Genomic DNA, 22,142 nt, shown 5'->3' with positions numbered 1-22,142 from the left:
GTACTCTGCCATCAGTCCTCCTAGGGCACTCACTCTGCCATTGATCATAACAGAGCACTCACTCTGCAATGTGTCCTCACAGAGCTCTTATTCTGCCATGGGTCCTCACAGAGCACATTCTCTGACATCAGTCCTCACAGAGCATTTACATTTCCAAGGATCATCAAAGAGCACTCACTCTGCCATCAGTCCTCACAGAGCACTCACTCTGCCATGAGTCCTCACAAAGCACTCACTCTGCCATTAGTACTCATAAGGAGCTTACATTGGCATTGGTCCTCACAGAGTAGTCACTCTGCAATGGGTCATCACAAAGCACTCTGCCATGGGTCCTCACAGAACACTCACTCTGAAATCAGTCCTTACAGAGCACTCCCTCTGCCATTTATCATAACAGAGCACTTACACTGCCATGGGTCCTCACAGAGCACTTACTCTGCCATTGGTCCTCACAGAGTACATACTCTGACATATGTCCTAACAGAGCACAAAATCTGCCCTTTGTCCTAACATAGCACTCACTCTGCCTTCTGTCCTCACAGAGCACTGACTCAGTCATTGGTCCCCACAAAGCACTGACTCTGCCATCAGTCCTCCCAGAGCCCTTACACTGTCATGTGTCCTCACATAATACTCACTCTGCCATCAGTCCTTAGAGAGAACTCAATCTGCAATAGGTCCCTACAGAACACATTCTCTGACATCAGTCCTAACAGAGCACTCACTCTGCCATGGGTCTTCACAAAGCACTCTGCCATGTGTCCTCATGGAGTACTCAATCTGCCATTTATCCTGACAGAGAACTCACTCTTACAAGTTCCTCACAGAGCACTTACTCTGCAATGGGTCCTCACAGAGCACTCACACTGCCATCAGTCATCACAGAGCACTCGCTCTGACATGGGTCCTCACAAAGCACTCAATCTGCCATTTATCCTGACAGAGCACTCACTCTTACTGGTTCCTCACAGAGCACTCACAGTGCCATTGTTACTCACAGAGCACTCACTCTGCCATCTATCATCACAGAACATTCTGACATGAGTCCTCACTGAGCACTTAATCTGCCATGGGTCCTCACAGAGCAATCAGGCTGCCATTGGTCTTCACAGAGAACTCACTCCAACAAGGTTCCTCACAGAGTGCTTACCCTGCCATGGTTCCTCACAGAGCACTTACACTGCCATTTGACCTCACAGAACACTTACTATACAATGGGTCCTCACAAAATATTCACTCTGCCATCAGTCCTCACAGAGCACTCACTATGCCATTGGTCCTCACAAGAGTACTCACTTTGCCATCTATTATCACAGAGCACTCACTCTGCCATGGGTCCTCACAGAGCAATAAGGCTGCCATCAGTCCTCCCAAAGCACTCATTCTGTCTTCAGTCCAAACAGAGCACTCACTCAGCCATGGGTCCACCCAAAGCACTCACTTTGTCATCAGTTCTCACAGAGTTCTTACACTGATATGGGACCTCACACATCACTCACTCTGCCATAAGTACTCACAGAGCACTCACTCTGTAATGGGTCCTAACAAAGCACTCTGCCCTAGGTTCTCACAGAGCACTCACTCTTCCATCAGTACTCACAGAGCACTCACTCTGCAATGGGTCCTCCCAGAGCACATTCTCTGACATCAGTCCTCACAGAGCACTCACTCTGGCATGGGTACTTATAGAGCACTTACTGTGTCATGGGTCCTCACAGAACACTCTCTCTGCCATCTGTTCTCACAGAGCACTCACTCTGCAATGTGCACTCATGGTGCACATATTCTGCCATGGATGCTGACAGAGCACTTACTCTGCCATCAGTCCTAAAGAGCACTCACTCTGCCATCAGTCCTACAGAGCACTCACTCTGCCATGAGTCCTCACCAAGCACTCACTCTGCATTCAGTCCTTACAGATCACTCACTCTGCCATGGAACTCACAGATCACTCACTCTGCCAACTATCATGACAGAGACCTCACTCTGACTGGTTCCTCACAGAGCATTTACTCTGGCACGGGTCCTCTCCAAGCTCTCACTCTGCCATCTGTCATCACAGAGCACTCACTCTGACATGGGTCCTCACAGAGCACTCTCTGCCATTTATCCTGACAGAGCACTCACTCTTACTGGTTCCTCACAGAGCAATCACACTGACATTGTTCCTCACAGAGCACTCACTCTGCCATCTATTATCACAGAGCACTCTGACATGAGTCCTCACTGAGCACTTAATCTGCCATGGGTCCTCACAGAGCAATCAGGCTGCCATTGGTCTTCACAAAGAACTCACTCCAACAAGGGTCCTCACAGAGAACTTACTCTGCCATGGTTCCTCACAGAGCACTTACACTGCCATTTGACCTCACAGAGCACTTACTATGCAATGGATCCTCACAGAGCACTCACTCTGCAATGGGTCCTCACAAAGCACTCACTCTGCCTTCAGTCCTCACAGAGCACTCACTCAGCCATGGCTCCTCATAAAGTGCTCACTCTGCCATTGGCCTCACAGAGCCCTTTCACTCCTATGGGTCCTCACAGAGCACTCATTCTGCCAACAGTCCTCAAAGAACACTTACTCTGCAATGGGTACTTACAAAGCTCTCTACCAAGGGTCCTCAGGAAGCACTCTCTCTGCCATCAGTCCTCACAGAGCACTCATTCTGCCATGTATCATCACAGAACTAACTTTGTCATGTATCCTCACAGAGTACTTAGTCTGCCATGGGTCCTCACAGAGCACATACTCTGCCATAAATCCTCACAGAGCACAAAGTCTGCCATTTGTCCTCACATAGCACTCAATCTGCCATCAGTCCTCACAGAGCACTCACTTTGCCATAGGTCCTCACACAGCACTTACTCTGCCATGGGTCCTTGCAGAGCACTCACTATGCCATCAGTTCTCACAGAAGACTCACTCTGCCATAGGTCCTCACAGAGCACTCATGCTTCCATCAGTCCTCACAGAGCCTCACTCTGCCATTTATCATCAGAGAGCAGACACTCTGCCATGGGTCCTCACAGAGCACATTCTCTGACATCTGTCCTAACAGAGCACCCACTCTGGCATGGGTCCTTATAAAACACTCACTCTGCCATGTGTCCTCAGAGAACACTCTCTCTGCCATCTGTTCTCACAGAGCACTAACTCTGCAATGTGTCCTCACAGAGCACTTATACTGCCATTGGTACTCACAGAGCACTCACTCTGCCATCAGTCCTCACAGAGCACTCACTCTGCTATGTGTCCTCATAGAGCACTCACTTTGCCATCAGTACTCACAGAGCACTCACTATACCAACAGTCCTACAGAGCACTCACTCTGCCATGAGTCCTCACAAAGCACTTACACTTCTTTCAGTTCTCACAGAGCACTAACTCAGCCATGGGTCCTCACAGAGCACTCGCTCTACCATGGGTTATCACAGAGCACTCACTCTGCCATGGATAATCACAGAGCCTTTATACTGCTATGGGTCTTCACAGATCACTCACTCTGCCATTAGTCCTCACGGAGCACTCTGCCATCTCTCAGAGCACTCACTCTGCCATTTATCATCACAGAGTATTCATTTTGCCATGTGTCCTCATAGAGTACTTACTCTGCCATGGGTCATCAGAGAGCACATACTCTGCCAAAAATCCTCACAGAGCACAAACTCTCTATTTTTCTGCACATAGCACTCAATTTGCAATCATTCTTCACATAGCACTCACTCTGCCATCAGTCCTTACAGAGCACTCATCTGCCATGGGTCCTCACAGAGCTGTGCCATCTATTATCACAGAGCACTCACACTGCCATTGGTCTTCACAGAGCACTCATCTGCCATGGGTCCTCACAGAGCACTCACTCTATCATCTATCATCACAGAGCACTCACTCTGCCATGGGTCCTCACAGAGCACTCACTCTGTCATCTTCTTCACAGAGCCCTCACTATAACAAGGGTCTTTACAGAGCACTCACTCTGCCATGGGTCCACACAGAACACTCATACTCCCATTGGACCTCACAGAGCACTTACTCTGCAATGGGCCATCACAAAATATTCACTCTGCCATCAGTTCTCACAGAACACTCACTCAGCCATGGGTCCTCACAGAGCACTCACTCTGCCATTTATCATAAAACTTACTCTGCCATGGGTCCTCAAAGAGCACTAACTCTGCCATGGGTCCTTATAGAGTACCCAGTCTGCAATGTTTCCTCACAGAACACTCTCTCTGCCATCTCTTCTCATAGACCACTCATTCTGCAATGTGTCCTCACAGAGCACTTATTCTGCCATGGGTCCTCACAGAGCACTTACTCTGCCATGGGCCATCACAGAGCACTCAGTCTGCCATCAGTCCTGACAGAGCACTCACTCTGCCATGGGTCCTCACAGAGCACTCACTCTGCCATCTATTATCACAGAGCACTCACACTGCCTTTGGTCTTCACAGTGCACTTACTCTGCCATGGGTAACCACAGATCACTCACTCTGACATTAGTCCTCACAGAGCACTCACTCTATCATCTATCATCACAGAGCACTCACTCTGACATGGGTCCTCACAGAGCACTCACTCTGTCATTGGTCCTCACAGAGCCCTCACTACAACAAGGGTCTTTACAGAGCACTCACTCTGCCATGGGTCCACACAGAACACTCACACTCCCATTGGACCTCACAGAGCACTTACTCTGCAATGGGTCCTCACAAAATATTCACTCTGCCATCAGTCCTCACAGAGTGCTCACTCAGCCATGGGTCCTCACAGAGCACTCACTCTTTCATGGGTCCTCACAGAACACTAACTCTGCCATCAGTCCTCACAGAGTACTCACTCAGCCCTGGGTCCTCCCAAAGCACTCTCTGTATTGTCCTCACAGTGCCCTTACACTGCTATTTGTCCTCACAGATTACTCACTCTGCCATCAGTCCTCACAGAGCACTCACTCTGCCATTTATCATAAGAGAAAACTTACTCTGCCATGGGTCCTCACAGAGCACTAACTATTCCATGGGTCCTTATAGAGCACCCACTCTGTGATATTTCCTCACAGAACACTCTCTCTGCCATCTCTTCTCATAGAACACTCACTCTGCAATGTGTCCTCACAGAGCACTTATTCTGCCATGGGTCCTCACAGAGCACTTACTCTGCCATGGGTCATCACAGAGCATTCACTGTACCATCAGTCCTGACAGAGCACTCACTCTGCCATTGGTCCCCACAGAGAACTCACTCTGTCATCGACCATCACAGAGCACTCACTGTGACATGGGTCCTCACAGAGCACTCATTCTGCAATGGGTCCTCACAGAGCACATTCTCTGACATAAGTCCTCAGAGAGCACTCACTCAGGCATGGGTCCTCACAGAGCACTTATTTCTGCCATGGGTCATCAAGAGCACTCACTCTGCCATCAGTCCTCACACAGCACTCACTTGTGGGAAGCCACATGTGCCGTTGCAGAGTGGCACGGGCTTCTGCTGGCCACCACGCATACATAGGCAGTAAAGTTTTTTGCCAAGATGAGGTTTTGAGAATTAACCAAAATTAACCAATCAGATGAGAGAGAAGTTAACCAATCAGATGAGAGAGAAGTTAACCAATCAGATGAGAGAGAAGTTAACCAATCAGATGAGAGAGAAATTAACCAATCAGATGTAGGCATGCAAATGAGGTGGTAAGCATCAACCAAGCACAACCAATCCGGGTGTGAGACACGCCTCTCCTAGGCCTATATAAAGCAGCACCAGTTCTGGGCTCGGGGTCTATTCGCCTCTACAATCAAGCTCTCCCAATAAACCTGTGCAGAAGGATCCTGTTGCAGCTTCGTTCTTGCTGGTCGAGGCATGGGGCCTCAGAGAGTGGTCACTCTGCCATCTATGATAAAAGAGCACTCACTCTGACATGGGTCACAGAGCACTTACTCTGCCATGAGTCATCACAGAGCATTCACTGTGCCATCAGTCCTGACAGAGCACTCACTCTGCCATTGGTCCCCACAGAGAACTCACTCTGTCACCAATCATCACAGAGCACTCACTGTGACATGGGTCCTCACAGAGCACTCACTCAGGCATGGGTCCTCACAGAGCACTTATTTCTGCCATGGGTCATCAAGAACACTCACTCTGCCATCAGTCCTCACACAGCACTCACTCTGGCATGGGTCCTCAGTGAGCACTCAATCTGCCATCTATCATCAAAGAGCACTCACTCTGACATGGGTCACAAAGCACTCACTCTGACATGGGTCCTCACAGAGCACTCACTCAGCCATGGGTCCTCACAGAGCACTCACTGTGCCATCAGTCTTCACAGAGCACTCACTCCAACAAGGGTCCTCACAGGGCACTCACTCTGTCATGGGTCATTATAGAGCACTCACTCTGCCATGGGAGCTCGCAGAGCACTCACTCTGCCATCAGTTCTCACAGAGCATTCACTCTGCAATGGGGTCTCACAGAGCACTTACTCTGCCATGGATCCTCACAGAGCACATACTCTGCCATAAATCCTCAGAGCACAAACTCTGCCATTTATCCACACATAGCACTCACTCTGCCATCATTCCTCACTGAATACTCACTTTGCCATGGGTCCACACAGAGCACTCACTCTGACATGAGTCCTCACAAAGCACTAACTCCTACACGGGTCCTCACAAAGCACTCACTCTGCCATCATTCCAAACAGAGCCCTTATACTGCCAACTATCATGATAGAGAACTCACTCTGACTGGTTACACACAGAGCACTCACTCTGCCCTGGGTCCTCTCTGAGCATTCTCTTCTATCAGTTCTCACAGAGCACTCACCCTGCAATGCTTCCTCAAAAACCACTCACTCTGCCTTCATTCCTCACAGATCACTCATTCAGCCAAGGCGACTCTCAAAGAACTCACCCTGCCATCAGTACTCATAGAGTTTTTACAGAGCCATGGGTCCTCACAGAGCACTCACTCTGCCATCAGTCCTCACAGAGCACTCACTCTGCAATGGGTCTTCACAAAGCACTCTGTCATGGGTCCTCACAGGGCCCTAACTCTGCCTTGGGTCCTCACAGAGCACATTCTCTGACATAAGTCCTCACAGAGCACTGGCTCTGCCATGGGTCCTTATAGAGCACTCAGTCTGCCATGGGTCCTCATAGAGCACTCACTCTTCCATCAGTTCTCACAGAGCATTTACTCTGCAATGGGATCTCACAGAGCTCTTACTCTGCCATGGATCCTCACAGAGGACATACTCTGCCATAAATCCTCACAGAGCACAAACTCTGCCATTTGTCCACACATAGCACTTACTCTGCCATCATTCCTCAAAGAGCACTCACTTTGCTATGGATCCTCACAGAGCAATCCCTCTGCCATGAGTCCTCAGAAAGCACTAACTCAGACATGGATCCTCACAGAGCACTTACTCTGCCATGGTTGCACAAGAGCAAACATTCTGCCATCAGTTGTCACAGAGCACTCACTCTGCCATGGATAATCACAGAGCCCTTATACTGCTGTGGGTCTTCAGAGATCACTCATTCTGCCATCAGTCCTCACGGAGCACTCTGTCATCTCTCAGAGCACTCACTCTGCCAGAAATCATCACAAAGCACTCACTCTGGCATGGGTCCTCAGAGAGCAATTACTCTGCCATCAGTCCTCAGAGAGCACTCACTCTGCCATGGGTCCCCACAGAGTACTCACTCTGCCATCTATAATCAGGGAGCACTCACTCTGCCATGGGTCCTCACAGAGCACTTACTCTGCAATGGGTCCTCACCAACCACAAACACTGCCATCAGTCCTCTCAGAGCAGTTACTCTGTTATGGTTCCTCACAGAGCACCCATTCTACCATAGTCCTCACAGAGCACTCACTCTGCCATCAGTCCTCAAAGACCACTCACACTGCCATCAGTCCTCAAAGAGCATTCACTTTACCCTCAGTCCTCCCAGATCACTCACTAGGCCATCTCTTTTCACAGAGCAATCACTCTGACATTGGTCCCCACAAAGTACTAACTCTGCAATGGGTCCTCATAGAGCATTGACTTCCATCAGTACTCACAGAGTACTCACTATGTCATCCCTCCTCACAGAACATACACTCTACCCTTGAACCTCACAGAGAAATCACCAGCCATCAGTCCTCACACAGCACTCACTCTGACCTTGATCCTCACAGAGAACTCAGCTGCCATCAGTCCTCACAGAGCACCCACTCTGCAATGGATGCTCACAGAGCATTCACTCAGCCATTAGTCCTCACAGAGCACTCACTCTGCCATGGGTCCTCACAGAGCACACACTGTGCCATCAGTCCTCAAGAAGCACTCACTTTGCCATGGTCCCTACAGAGCACTCAGTGTGCCATTTATCAACAGAGAGCATTCACTCTTCCATGGGTCCTCACAGAGCAATAACTCTGCCATGGGTCCTCACAGAACCCATTCTCTGATATCATTCCACACAGAGCACTCACACTGCAATGGGTCTTCACAAAGCACTCTGCCATGGGTCATCAAAGAGCACTCACTCTGACATGGGTCCTCACAGGGCACTCACTCTGCCTTGGTTCATCACAGAGCACATTCTCTGACATCAGTCCTCACAAGCACTCACTCTGGCACGGGACCTTATAGAGCACTCACTCTGCCATGGGTCTTCACAGAGCACTCATTGTGGCATGGGTCCTCACAGAGCACTCACACTACAAATCTATCATCAAAGAGCACTCACTCTGAAATGGGTCCTCACAGAGCACTTACTCTGACATTTGTCATCACAGAGTGCTCACTCTGCAATCAATCTTCACTGAGCACTCACTTTACCATGGTCCCTACAGAGACCTTACTCTGCCATGGGTCTTCACAGATTACTCACTCTTCCATCAGTCCTCATAGAGCAATAACTATGCCATGGGTCCCCACCCACAGAGCACTCACTCTGTCATCAATCATAACAAAGCACCCACTCTGCCATGGGTCCTCAGAGATCAATTACTCTGCCATCAGTCCTCACAGAGCACTCACTCTGCCATGGGTCCTCACACATTACTCACTCTGCCCTCAGTCCTTACAGAGCAATTACTCTGCCCTGGGTCCCCACAGAGCACTCACTCTGCCATCTATAATCAGGGAGCACTCACTCTGCCATGGGTCCTCACAGAGCACTTACTCTGCAATGGGTCCACACCAACCACTCACACTGCCATCAGTCCTCAAAGAGCATTCACTTTACCCTCAGTCCTCCCAGATCACTCACTAGGCCATCTGTTTTCACAGAGCACTCACTCTGACATTGGTCCCCACAAAGCACTAACTCTGCAATGGGTCCTCACAATGCACTAACTTTCCATCAGTACTCACAGAGCACTCACTCTGCCATCCCTCCTCACGGAGCATACACTCTACCCTTGCACCTCACAGAGAAATCACCTGCCATCAGTCCTCACACAGCACTCACCCTGCCCTTGATCCTCACAGAGAACTCAGCTGCCATCAGTCCTCACACAGCACTCACTCAGCCATTAGTCCTCACAGAGCACTCACTCTGCCATGGGTCTTCACAGAGCACTCATGATGCCATCTATCATCATAAAGCACTCACTCTGCCATGGGTCCTCACAGAGCACTCACTCTGCCATCAGTCTTCACAGAGCAGTCACTCTGCCTTGGGTCTTCAAAGAGTACTCACTCTTCCATCAGTCTTCACAGAGCACTCAATGAGCCATTTATCAACAGAGAGACTTCATTCTACCATGGGTACTCACAGAGCACATTCTCTGATATCAGTTCTAACAGAGCACTCACTCTGGCATGGGTCCTTATAGAGCACTCAGTCTGCCATGGGTACTCAAAGAGAACTCACTCTGCCATCCATTCTCACAGAGCACTCACTCTGCAATGTGTCCTCACAGAGCACTCACTCTGGCATGGGACCTCACAGAGCACTTACTCTGATATGGGTCCTCACAGGGCACTCAATCTGGCATGGGTCCTCCCAGAGCACTTACTCTTATATGCATCATCAGAGAACACTCACTCTGCCATCAGTCCTCAAGGAGCACTCACTTTGCCATGGTCCCTACAGAGCACTCAGTCTGCCATTTATCAACAGAGAGCATTCACTCTACCATGGGTCCTCACAGAGCAATAACTGCCATGGATTCTCTGATATCACTCCACAGAGAGCACTCACAGTGCAATGGGTCTTCACAAAGCACTCTGCCATGGGTCCTCACAGAGCACTCACTCTGCCATGGGTCCTCACAGAGCACTCACTCTGCCATGGGTCCTCACAGAGCACTCACTCTGACATGGGTCCCCACAGAGCACTCACTCTACCATTTATCATCACAAAGCACTCACTCTGACATTGGTCCCCACAATGCACTAACTCTGCAATGGCTCCTCACAGAGCACTCACTTTCCCTCAGTATTCACAGAGCACTCACTATGCCATCTGTTCTCACAGAGCATACACTCTACCTTTGGTCTTCACAGGGAAATCACTGACCATCAGTCCTCACAGAGCACTCACTCTGCCATGGGATTTCACTGAGCACTCACTCTGCCATCTATCACTACAAAACACTCACTCTGCCATCAGTCCTCACAGAGCACGCACCCTGTCATGGTTCCTCACAGAGTACTCACTCTGCCCTCAGTCCTTACAGAGCAATTATTCTGCCATGGGTCCTCACAGAGCACTCACTCTGCCATCAGTACTCACAGAGAACTCATTCTGCCATGGGTCCTAACAGAGCACCCACTCTACCAGACTCCTCACAGAGCACTCACTCTGTCTTCAGTCATGAAAGAGCACTCACTCTGCCATCAGCCCTCAAAGAGCACTCACTCTGCCATCAGTCCTAAAAGATCACCCACTTGGCCATTGGTCCCCACAAAGCACTCACTATGCAATGGGTTGCCACAGAGCGCTCAATTTCCATCTGTCCTCACAGAGCATACACTCTGCCCTTGGTCCTCACAGAGAACTAACCTGCCATCAGTCTTCACACAGCACTCACTCTGCAATGGGTCCTCACAGAGCACTCACTCAGCCATCAGTCCTCATAGAGCAACAACTATGACATGGGTCCCCACTGAGCACTCACTCTGCCATCTATCATCACAAAGTACTCACTCTGCCATGGGTCCTCACAGAGAACTCACCTGCCATCACTACTCACACAGCACTCACACTGATATGGGTCCTCACAGAGCACCAACTCTACCACAGTCCTCACAGAGCACTCACTCTGTCATCAGTCCTCAAAGACCACTCACTCTGCCATCAGTCCTAGAAGAGCACTCACTCTGCCAATAGTCCTCCCAGAGCACTCACTCTGCCATCAGTATTCACAGAGCACTCACTCTGACATTGGTCCCCACAATGCAATAACTCTGCAATGGGTCCTCACAGAGCACTCACTTTCCATCAGTATTCACAGAGCATTCACTATGGCATCTGTCCTCACAGAGCATATACTCTACCTTTAGTCTTCACAGGGAAATCACCTACCATCAGTACTCACACAGAACTCACTCTGCAATGGGTCATCACATAGCACTCACTCAGCCATTATCTTCACAGAGCACTCACTCTGCCATGGGTATTCACAGAGCACTCACTCTGATATCTATCACTACAAAGCACTCACTCTGCCATTTGTCCTCGAAGAGCACTTACTCTGCCATCAGTCCTCACAGAGCACTCACCCTGTCATGGTTCCTCACACTGTCATGGTTCCTCACATTGCCCTCAGTCCTTACAGAGCAATTACTCTGCCATGTGTTCCCACAGAGCACTCACTGTGCCATCAGTACTCACAGAGAACTCATTCGGTCATGGGTCCTAACAGAGCACCCACTCTGTCTTCAGTCCTGATAGAGCACTCACTCTGCCATCAGTTGTCAAAGAGCACCCACTTGGCCATTAGTCCCTACAAAGCACTCACTCTGCAATGGGTCTTCACAGAACCCTCACATTTCATCAGTATTCACAGAGCAATCACTATGCCATCTGTCCTCACAGAGCATACACTCTGCCCTTGGTCCTCACAGAGAACTCATTCTACCATCAATCATCACAAAGCACTTACTCTGCCTTTGGTCCTCACGGAGCACTCACACTGCCATCAGTCCTCACAGAGCACTCACACTGCCATCAGTCCTCACAGAGCAGTCACTCTGCAATGGGTCTTCACAGAGTACTCACTCTGCCATGGGTATTCACAGAGCATTCTCTCTGCTATATATCACTACAAGTACTCACTCTGCTATTGGTCTTCAAAAAGCATGTACTCTGCCATCAGTCCTCACAGAGTACTCACCCTGTCATGGTTCCTCACAGAGTACTCACTCTCCCATCAGTCCTCATAGAGCAATAAATATGACATGCATCCCCACAGAGCACTCACTCTGCCATCTATAATCAGGGAGCACTCACTCTGCCATGGGTCCTCACAGAGCACTTACTCTGCAATGGGTTCTCAGGGAGCACTCACACTGCCATCAATACTCACAGAGCAGTCACTCTGTTATGAGTCCTCACAGAGCATCCACTCTACCATAGTCCACAAAAAGCACTCACTCTGCCATCAGTCCTCAAAGACCACTCACAGGGCCATTGGTCCTCAAAAGCACTCACTTTGCCATCATTCCTCATACAGCACTCACTCTGCCATCAGTTTTCACAGAGCACTCACACTGACATTGGTCCCCACAAAGCACTCACTCTGCAATGGGTCCTCACTGAACACTCACTTTCCATCAGTATTCACAGAGCACTCACTCTGCCATCTGTCCTCACAGAGCACTCACTCTGCAATTCTTCCTCAGAGAGCACTCACTCTGCCATTTGTCCCCACAAAGCACTCACTGGGCCATGGGTCCTAACAGAGCACTTACTCTGCCATCTATCATCACAAAGCATTCACTCTGCCATGGGTCCTCAGAGAGCACTTACTCTGCCATCAGTCCTCACAGAGCACTCACTCTGCCATGGGTCCTCACAGAGCACTCACTCTGCCATCAGTCCTCAAAGACCACTCACACTGCCATCAGTTCTCAAAAGCACTCACTTTGCCATCATTCCTCACACAGCACTCACTCTGCCATCAGTTTTCACAGAGCACTCACTCTGACATTGGTCCCCACAAAGCACTAACTCTGCAATGGATCCTCACAGAGCACTCACATTCCATCAGTATTCACAGAGCCCTCACTATGCCATCTGTCCTCACAGAGAATACACTATACCATTGGTCCTCACAGAGAAATCATCTGCCATCATTCCTCACACAGCACTCACTCTGCCCTTGGTCCTCACAGAGAACTCACCACCTGCCATCAGTCATCATAGAGCAGACACTCAGTTATGGGTCCTCAAAGAGCACCCACTCTACCATATTCCTCACAGAGCACTCACTCTGGCATCAGTCCTCAAAGAGCATTCACTCTGACATTGGTCCCCACAAAGCACTCAGTCTGCCATGGGTCCTCAAAGAGCACTCACTTTCCATAAGTACTCACAGAGCACTCACTATGCCATCTGTCTTCACAGAGCATACACTCTGCCCTTGGTTCTCACAGAGCACTCACTCTACTATCTATCATCACAAAGCACTTAGTCTGCAATGGGTCCTCACGGAGCACTCACACTGCTATCAGTCCTCACAGAGCAGTCACTCTGTTATGGGTCCTCAGGAGGCACCCACTCTACCATAGTCCTCACAGAGCACTCACTCTGCCATCAGTCCTGAAAGAGCACTCACTTTGCCATCAGTCCTCAAGAGCACTCATTCTGCCTTCAGTCCTCCCAGAGCACTCACCTTGTCATCAGTTTTCACAGAGCACTCACTCTGCCATTTGTCCCCACAAAGCACTGACTGGGCCATGGGTACTCTCAGAGCATTTACTCTGCCATCAGTCTTCACAGAGCACTCACTATGTCATGGGTCCTCTCAGTACTCACTCTTCCATCAGTCCTAATAGAGCAATAACTATGACATGGGTCCCCACTGAGCACTCACTCTGCCATCTATAATCAGGGAGCACTCACTCTGCCATGGGTCCTCACAGAGCACTTACTCTGCAATGGCTCCTCAGGGAGCACTAACACTGCCATCAGTCCTCACAGAGCAGTCACTCTGTTATGAGTCCTCACAGAGCACCCACTCTACCATATCCCCACAGAGCACTCACTCTGCCATCAGTCCTCAAGAGCACTCATTCTGCCTTCAGTCCTCCCAGAGCACTCACTCTGCCATCAGTTTTCAGAGAGCACTCACTCTGACATTGGTCCCCACAAAGCACTAACTCTGCAATGGGGCCTCACTTGATAACACCTAACAAAGGCTTAGGTTCTCCTGTGGTGAGTTTAAGGTTAGGTCTTTAGCCAATTAACATCTCCTGGAAGCTTTTGAAAATAAAATTTTGAAGCAAGTTTGTACTACAACTAAACTAGTATAACTAAAACTCTAAATATTAAAAAAGATATTGCTTCTGAATCTTATGGAGCAACAATTATTCCTCAGAACTTTAAGGCTCACTGTGTGAAAACAAAGATTTAAAGTAAACTTCCCTTTAGAGGCATTAGCTAATAAAATTTTTTCACTTAGGAAACAATATACACTGAAAGTTTCAAAGTCTTAGCTTCTTGTATTGAAGCCTGGACAATGAAAATTTCTTATATAATGTAAGACTATAATTAGCCATACCTAAGGGCAAAACCCTTTAATGGTCAGCAGTTCATTAGAAGTAAACTCTTTACAAATGGAAAACATAAACTTTTAAATCTATAATAATTTTATATGAAGTAGGCAAGTTATTGTGTAATGCCTTTATAAGTTCTACAACCTAATTGACCTTTTATAAATCTTGAATTTAGACTTTATTATGAACAACACCTGGGTAGATCTGAAAAATGTTGTTTAGCAAAAAGAAATCTCTCTGAAGGCAGGGAGGGGTGAAGTTTTAAGAACTTCCTTAGATGCAGTCTGCAAAACACAAGAAACTTTGTACAAGCTTTTCTGAGGCTGCTCTAAGCTTTGAATTAACCCAAATGTATATATTTTCTAATCTGAGCATCTTGGTCCTCTCGCAATGAGGACAGATTCTAGGGGAACAATTCAACTGTCTGTCCATATCTCTAATTTTGGACAATCTTTCTTAAGATGACTTATACCTTAAACATTTTCTTTTATAACTTTTTATGGTCCTGTGAGGCCGAAACCATAGCCAAACGGATTGTGTGAGGGTCTAATTTCTGCATAAAGATGAATATATCTAGTTAACTCTGCCTTGCTTTGTATGGCTGAATGGCCAAAGTGAGAGGCATTAGTGTTATCATAAGATGATTACTTTTGTAATAATCTTAATTAACAATATATGGGTGAGTTAAAAATCTTAAGCTTTCGATCAAATTGCAAACTGCAGTCAATGGGACACTGGCAATTTTAACCATAATTTTTAAGTTTCCGTTGTTATATTAGAATATATCTTTAACTTTTGGAAAGCAAGAGCCAATTTTAAGCAATTTATTTTCTTTAAAATCAATACTAGAAACATCACTATCATGCTACGAAGTTTGGCTGTTAATTCATGAATGCATGACAGTGCAAATTTTAATGTTCTATTAAAGACACATTGTTTTAAAATCTTATCTCTATAAGTCTACCTTTTAGGATAAGAATTACATAAAATTTTATCTCAATTTAGAAGTATCTTTAGAGGACTGCTTTATGTCACGTGTTTAAAATGACTCTAGCTCTGAGTTACCAATTTAAAGTTAACTCCATGTTACATCTTTTTAATCAAACCCAATTACTAATAAGCTAATACTCTATGATGAAGACACGTAGAGCATATTTATACCTTTAAGACCAATTAAAAACTAAATGAAGTGGCTACACAAATCTTATAAATTTAGATCAAAGAATTTTACTTTTTACAGCTATACTTATAAGATAAAAACAGACTTTGTCATTTGCTAAACACAATAATCACAACTTTGCAGAGAATTTTTAGGAAAAAACAACTATCAGCTTATTTGCCTTAGAACTAAGAGGTTGCAGATTCCTTTTCTTTAAAAACAAGTTTTTTCAGCAGGACCTCTCCTGCTGTGCTTGATTTTTGGCTAAAGTGAGAGGCCTCTCTCAGCCTCTGTTGTGCAAACTGAGAGTGAATCAGCAGGTAAAGTTTTAACCATTTATTTTTTTCTTTTCTTTTTAACATGAAACATAAAACAGTCATTCATTCAGACAACGAAACAATCATTCAGGCAACGAAACAAAAAACATACATGAATTGACATGATTGGTGCACCAAACAGACACAATATAAAGAGGGTAGAGAATTTCCCCTGTAGGGGCCAGAGAGAATAAAACAGGGTGTCCCCCAATTTCTCTCTGTCCCTGGGAGAATTCTAAAATAACTTTTATTTTATTTAATCTGAGATTAAATTTTTGAGAAAACACACAATCTCTATACACTAAATGTCTCAGCCTAAAAGTTTACCATGCTGAATCTTTTTGAAGCCATCATCAGTCCACACTTAATCAAATATTTTATAGCCATCTGCAAAACGCTCTCTATTTTCTGCAACCAACAAAAATAGTATCTATAGAATGAATTATATATGTTTTAGGAAACGATTTCTTAACTTCTAATAAAGCCTTTTCTACGAATTTTTGGCACAATGTAGGATTGGGAAATTGTAAATAAGGTAACAGTAAGAAGTGACCTATAATTTGACCTTTATAAAGTCTCTTTTTATACTTTAACCATAATTTAACCATAAATTTTAATTTTACCTAAAGTATCAGAATCCACCACTTGAAGTTTTTCTTATAACTGGAGCTGTGTCCTATAATGAGCTCCACAGTTACTGAACAGGGCTAAGAGAATGCCCCTTTAGTTTTTTGCCTTACCTGCTTCTTTTGTGAGCAGAGTCCCTTCTTTGTGGGACTTTGATTTGCAATCATTCTCCAGTGCTTTCCTTTGCCACAATGCGGGCAGGGACCCGAAGGAATACTCTTCTTGTCTCCTGAGAGATTTTTACAATCTTTCCTCAGGTGCCCCGGTTTTTTACAACCGAAACATGTAATTCCATAAGTAGCGCCTAATTTTTTCCCTTTCCTTGCTGCGGTGTAAGCTATCGCCTGAATTACGGCCAGTGTGGGGTCTACACATGCTTTAATATAATCTTGTAGGGAACTTGTCTTACGGATTGGTCTGTTCAAGTCTTGGCACAAAGTATTCAGGTTTTCCCAAGCCAATTGTTTTATTAATACATCAGTCCCTTCTGAGGGAGGAAGCATCCTACCTACTCACTTCCAATCCTCCAATGTCAAGCTTCCCTCCTCTGGAAACCAGAGACTGATTCTTTGCACGAAATCATAAAATTCTTGTAAAGCTTTATCCGAGACCTTTAGGCCTCTTCCAGACAACATGTGCTTGAAGACCCCGACAGAAACAATCTCTTCCCTTTCGATTCTGACTGCCCCATGATAAAACTTACTTGTCTCTTAACTGATGTAGGAATCAGCCCGTCTGCAGCACGATCACGACGAGATCCTGTCTTTGCCTGAGAAAGTAAAGAAGAAAAAGAAAAAAGAAAGAAAAAGAAAGAAAGACTAATACGCTCTGGTGTTGCTGTTCGAAGGCGCCAGCTGCCGCAGACCCTCTGGGTCCCTGTGTCTGCGTGGAACTGGTCTCTCGACGAGGGTGGGCAAAGCGTGGATGAGTGACAGACGCACACAGGAGAGATCATGTGGAATCTGAGTGTAATTTTCGAATGGAGCATCAGACTTTTTATGCAGAGGACAATACGGAAGTTGGGTGACATATTCGCAATGTACAATTGAGGTAACCGAAATCTTACATAAAACAGAGGAATGCAAACACAAAAGGTCTAACGGGAACCACCTAGGATAGAATTCATTGATAACAACTGGGATTAACAAGGGCTCCACCTAAGATTCACTAATCTTAGAAGCCAGGGTCAAGGGCTTCGTGCCCTTGCCATAGTTCCTATTTTAGTCTCTTGTATAGTCCACATTCCCCTTAGGCCATTGTAAATATGTGTGTATGGGTGTAACTCTGCTATAGTTCTAAGTATCTATTCTGTTTTTTCCTTTGGTCTGAAAGTTCCTTCTTCCTTAGTGATGGTAAATTCCTGTGTAAGGGAGTGACTTAGATTTTACAATCTTACTGAATTCCAAGCACAGGATCTTGGTCAAGGACTTTCTAGGACTGTTGGAACACTGGCAGAAGGCTTTAGCCATGTCAGAATTCAATTATAAAAAGCACTTATAATACGAAAATACTGAAAGAGAGCACGTGGATCCATACACTAGACTAACTCGGGAATGGAAAAATAATGTATGGGTAGGGAATGCTAGACTCCAGTAGGAGAGCTTCCTTGAAATGCTTTTGCCTCATGAGTGATTTTTAAGCCTTTCAGCTTGTCCAGCTGACACGACCAGAGAGCATAGCAGGTATTCACAGAGCAGTAAATCTGCCATCTATCACTACAAAGCACTCACTCTGCCATTGGTCCTCAAAGAGCACTAACTGTACCATCAGTCCTCACAAAGCACTCACCTTGTCATGGTTCCTCACAGAGTACTCACTCTCCCTCAGTCATTAGAGAGCAATTACTCTGCAATGGGTCCCCACTGAGCACACACTCTGATAAGAGTACTCACAGAGAACTCATTCTGCCATGGGTCCTAACAGAGCACCCACTCTACCATAGTCCACACAGAGCACTCACACTGTCCTCAGTCCTGATAGACACTCACTCTGCCACCAGTCCTCAAAGACCACTCACACTGCCATCAGTTCTAAAAAGCACTCACTTTGCTGTCATTCCTCACACAGCACTCACTCTGCCATCAGTTTTCACAGAGCACTCACTCTGACATTGGTCCCCACAAAGCACTAACTCTGCAATGGGTCCTCACAGAGCACTCACTTTCCATCAGTATTCACAGAGAATTCACTATGCCATCTGTCCTCACAGAGAATACACTATACCATTGGTCCTCACAGAGAAATCATCTGCCATCATTCCTCACACAGCACTCACTCTGCCCTTGGTCCTCACAGAGAACTCACCTGCCATCAGTCATCACAGAGCAGGCACTCAGTTATGGGTCCTCAAAGAGCACTCACTCTGCCATCAGTCCTCACAGAACACTCAATCTGTCCTCAGTCCTGAAAGAGCACTCACTCTCCCATCAGTCCTCAAAGAGCACTCACTCTGCCATCAGTCCTCAAAGAGCACCCAGTTGGCCATTGGTCCCCACAAAGCACTCACTATGCAATGGGTGGTCACAGAGCACTCACTTTCCATCAGTACTCACAGAGCAATCACTATGCCATCTGTCCTCACAGAGCATACACTCTGCCATGGGTATTCACAGAGCACTAAATCTGCCATCTATCACTACAAAGAACTCACTCTGCCATTGGTCCTCAAAGAGCACTTACTGTGCCATCAGTCCTCACAGAGCACACACCCTGGCATGGTTCCTCACAGAGTCCTCACTCTGCCCTCAGTCCTTACAGAGCAATTACTCTGCCATGGGTCCCCACAGAGCACACACTCTGATAAGAGTACTCAGAGAGAACTCATTCTGCCATGGGTCCTAAGAGAGCACCCACTATACCATAGTCCACACAGAGCACTCACTCTGTTTTCAGTCCTGATAGAGCACTCACTCTGCCACCAGTCCTCAAAGAGCACTCACACTGCCATCAGTCCTCAAAAGCACTCACTTTGCCATCATTCCTCACACAGCACTCACCCTGCCATCAGTTTTCACAGAGCACTCATTCTGACATTGGTCCCCACAAAGCACTAACTCTGCAATGGGTCCTCACAGAGCACTCACTTTCCATCAGTATTCACAGAGAATTCACTATGCCATCTGTCCTCACAGAGAATACACTGAAAGACCCACAACGTGAGGACTCCCTCACGTTCTGACTCAGGAGAGGCGACACCCCAAAATCACCCACAAGAAACGGTCTTGCTGCAACTTGCAAGAGGATTTTTATTCGAGAGCGTTCTCGGGCCCATGGTCATACACCACGCAGGGGTAGAGGACCATGGCGCCCCGAGTAGCTGAGTAAGGGGGTATTTAAAGGAAGAAACCACAACTCAAGGAAGTGGGGAGGGCGTTGTTGGAAAAATACCAAAGATACCAGTTAAGAGTCATAAGGAAGTGTAAAGTCACAAGAGTCACAGAGAATACCTGGTAATTGTTTTGGTTAACTCTCAGTTTCTAAGAGCCCCTAACAATAGCACATTTGCATGGCAGTTTCCGGTGTTGGTCAGGGTGACTTTCTTTGAATGAACACTCTTTGAACTCAGGAAGCAGGTAGGTGGAGGAAGGAATGTCGCTATCAAGGTATGATTAGCATACCTTGGAGCAATGAGTCACAAAGGTTACATTCCCAAGCCTCGACCTAAAGGCCTAGAATTTTGTTACTTCTTCATTCCCCCCTTTTTTTTTGTTAATAGTTCTAATCTTAGAACTAGACACTATCTTTTTTCTGACATATTTGATCCTTTAGGGCATAGTACTGTTGTCTCAAAACTAAAAGCCGCACTGCACTAATTCTTGTTCTAATAAAGGTGACTTGTCTATTTAACACACATGCACCTATAATTAAAAGCAGAAGCAAAATCAAAAGGGGTATCATAAAGGTAGAAAGTAGGGTGGTCAAGAGTACAAGATAAGGGCCTTTCCACCGGAGTCTCAAGGTTTTCTGTGCAGAGACGTCTAATGTAGCAGGTCTTCTTCTCTTGAGTAGGCCTTCTGGAGCTGCTTTTTTGCTCGCTGTCTCACTCACTGGAGCACCTTGAGCCTAGAGAACAAAGGCTGGGATAGCAGCATGTCAGCACTATGTACAGAGGCTATTTTTACCAGTGGAGGGGGCCCCCTGTAGAGTAATTCATAAGGGGGTCAGTCTAAACTGTCCAGGGGTGTTTCTAACCCTGAAGAGCAAAGGGTAGGAGAGCTATCCAATCATTAGCGCCAGTCTCTGTTGTTAATTTGGTAAGGGTCTCTTAATGGTTCTATTTATTTTCTCTACCTGTCCTGAGCTTTGGGCCTGTATGCACAATGTAACTTTTAACCGATCTCTAATATCTTGGCCAGTTTCTGATTTACCTGGGCAACAAAGGCAGGTCCATTACCTTGGGAAGATTTCTTTTAGGATCTTCAGTCCTGGTAGGAAAAGCTTCTATCCATCTTGAAACGGTGTCTATAAACACTAACAAGTACTTGTTGCAATATCTAGCTGGCTTAATTTCTGTAAATTCTACCTCGTCATAGCACAGGCCTTGCAGCTTTTGACTATTTCTTCTGCCAAGTCAGAGAGTCCTGTAACATAGTAGTCAAAGGACCTAACCACACCTTTGAATTTCTTGGCCCCCAGGTGGGTCAAATACTGTCCAAACTTGATAGTGCTCAGGGGTGTATCTAAAGCTGGTCTCTCTGATGTCATAATAATCTTTAGGCTCCTTGACTGCCAGGATCATTGCTCCTTGAGTCACCTGTTTGGCAGTTAGATCTGCTATCTGATTTTCTTTAGCCACAGCATCTTAGGTCTTTCTCTGCAGATGTCAATAGCCCTCTTTGTCTGTATATTGCTCCGTACAGTGGCAAAAGCATACCTGCTGTCATTGTTGACTTTCCTTTTGCCATTTATGGACCTTGTCTCAAAGTCACAAGTTCAGCTTTCTGGGCCGACGTCCCTTCAGGGAGGCTGCTGGCCTAGATCACTTCCTTTCTGTCCACCACCATACTGCTGTCCCCGCCTTCTGCTTACCTTTAACCTTGAGGCTGCTGTCATCAGTGTACCAGCTCGAACCCTCAGGCCAAGGCTGATCTGATCCTTCAGATCATTTTAGCGCAGTGGTGAGTAGGTGCAGTCTCACACAGTGGGACAGCAGGTGGAACGAAGCGAAAGTCACTCGTTCAGTCAACAAAAAGCTCTGATGTGTCACAGGAGCGTTGGTAGTCATCTATCAGTCAGGGGGCTTTCAGATAATGCTTTCAAGAGCGTGGGATGCCATTACAGCTAGTTGCTGTCCCAGAGTGAGCTTATCAG

This window comes from Mus caroli, unplaced genomic scaffold, assembly GCF_978045245.1.
Source record: "Mus caroli unplaced genomic scaffold, Mus_caroli_1 scaffold_2, whole genome shotgun sequence".
Lineage (NCBI taxonomy): Eukaryota > Metazoa > Chordata > Mammalia > Rodentia > Muridae > Mus > Mus caroli.
The sequence above is the reverse complement of the archived record's forward strand: the minus strand, read 5'-3'. Positions refer to the sequence as shown.